This window comes from Euprymna scolopes, chromosome 45 (assembly GCF_053919585.1).
Source record: "Euprymna scolopes isolate OS-2025 chromosome 45, ASM5391958v1, whole genome shotgun sequence".
NCBI lineage: Eukaryota > Metazoa > Mollusca > Cephalopoda > Sepiida > Sepiolidae > Euprymna > Euprymna scolopes.
Genome location: NC_136526.1, coordinates 49,228,535 through 49,230,983, shown reverse-complemented (window position 1 = coordinate 49,230,983; position 2,449 = coordinate 49,228,535). Strand labels below are relative to the sequence as shown.

Below are 2,449 nucleotides of genomic sequence, written 5' to 3'. Positions count from 1 at the left end.
TTTCCTATCGGTTGGGTTTCGAGTTTGAGTATCAGTGACTTTTTACAATGCGTACACGCCACCCTTGTACGTTTGTTTCCATGACCGTTATCACAGAAAGAGTATCAAAATGTTTATAATGTTTGTATTATTTAAAATATTTTTTTCATTTTAGATATTGTTTAAATTATTGTTATGAATAAATTACACTGACACATATATTAAATATTAAAAATAAGTAATTCCGACTGAAAGAAAGATTAAACTATTTTAATGTCTAGTTTGGACGTAAAAATACTGTTACTTGAATTTTTAATTCATATGTGAAATAATTTACAAATATTATTTATATATTAGGTTGTCCGGAAAATAATGGCCAATTTTAGAGAAAAAGGATTTACTAATCAAATAGGTGACACTAGACAATTTTAGAGAAAAAGGATTTATTAATCAAATAGGTGACACTAGACATTAAAATTAGTCAAAGTATGATCCTTGAACAGTCATGCATTTTTGCCATCTATCAACTAGACCATCTATGCCTCGTTGATAAAAATTCTTTGGATTAGATGCTAAGAAATCTTTGAAAAAAGATTCAACCTTTGCATTAGATCTGAAAGTTTTGTTGCTTAAAAAAGCGGCTAAATGCTTGAAAAAATGGTAGTCCATGGGTGAAAGATCTGGAGAATATGGAGGACGTGGTAAAGTTTCGTATCCTAAGTCTGTGAGTTTCTGCAGTGTCATTCTCGCAACATGAGGCCGCGCATTATCGTGGAGCAGGATTGGACCACGCCTATTCACTAATGCAGATCTCAATTTTTGTAAATGATGATGCATTTCCTCGCGTTGATTGCAGTAAACCTCTGCCGTGATGCTGTAATGAATAACACCAATTGAACACCACCAAACAGTCAGCATAATCTTCTATTGGTGAAACTTTGGCTTTGGAAAATTTTTGGGTGATTCATCACAATCAAGCCATTGACCTGATCGTTTCCGATTATCATCAAGGATCCACTTTTCGTCATAGGTGACTATTCGGTCAAGAAATGGATCATTAATGTTTCGCAGAAAGAGCATCGAACACACTTCAAAACGTCGAGCTTGTTGATTTTCATTGAGCTCATGGAGGACCCATTTGTCGAGCTTTTTCACCTTGCCAATTTGCTTCAGATGGCCTGACACTGTTGAACTGCTGACACCAAGTTCCCGAGACATTTCCCGACACCTTGCCGTGGGTTTTGCTCAACAATGGCTCTCAAATTTTCATTGTCGAGATTAGATGGCCGTCCTCTACCTTCTTCATCTTTAAGGCTCTCATCACCACTACGAAATTTTTTAAACCACCTTCGTACTGTTCTATCACTTGTGATGCCTTCTCCCCATGCCCTATTGATATTTGCAGTTGTTTGAGAAGCATTGTTACCAAGCTTAAACTTGCAGGAAAAGTAATCGTAAGTCTTCTTTTCTCATATTCCAAATTATGGGCTCATTCGCTCATAAAACTTTTTCTGAAAGAAAAAAGTAAGAAATTATTAAAGAGCATATATAAATCAATAATCATGTTGATGTTTACCTGAAATATAATAAAAATCCTATGATAAAATCCAATTTCAAAACAGACTTCCTGAAATAGCCATTATTTTCCGGACAATATTTTATATTCTAATGTTCTTATATAGTGTTTTTTTTAATGAAAAAGCAAAGCCGTAATATGGAAATGCATACAGGCTTCCTTCAGTCTTGACAGACTATGGATACCCACTGTAATGGTGCCTGCACGTGAAATTTTTGTGGCAAGCGTTGCACAATCTAAAACCACACCTCTCCTGAGTCGAAATTGTTGAATACCGGTGGCAAGTGGAGGTTCAGGACGACAGGAAACAATGCCGAGATAAGCGGAAAGCACATACAGCGCCTAGAATTCCTAAGTGGTCACCCATCTGGTACTAGCCAGGCTCAACATTGCTTAACTTCGGTGATCAGATGGTAACCAGTGTGTCAACGTGATTATGCTGTATGGGAATGCATAACATTTTAATGAATTACATCTAATTTCATAATTTAATTTCGTTTTCTTCTTTTTTTATGAAACAAGTGGTGGAGGTCGCCGCTTTTCTAGAATGCATAAAGCGAATGGGGATAGAATTCATTAATTCGATTTAGAAAAAAGTGGTACTTGTAAGACAAGACATTAAAAAAATTAAAATATCGAAAAAAGCTATATTGCATGCATCCGTTTTAGACTGGAGTTCTCCGAAAAAAAATTCACTTAATCTGATCGAGTATTTTTTTTTTTTCACATTGGAAAACACTTTATGACAGCGTGGTGAAGGTAGCCATGTTTGGATTTTTAGAACATGCCACAATCCACAGGGAGATAACTCAGTATAAAGCGCTGACACCATCTTAAATACTAGATTATCTTGCTAAAAATCTAAACATGGCTATTATAGAAATGAGAGAACGA

General features: G+C 35.5%; 1 pseudogene; it reads right to left on the bottom strand.

Moving 5' to 3' along the window:
• Window positions 1-1,885: 1,885 nt before the first annotated feature.
• LOC145270007 (5S ribosomal RNA) lies at window positions 1,886-2,002 on the bottom strand (annotated as a pseudogene).
• Between the last annotated feature and the right edge of the window lie 447 nt (window positions 2,003-2,449).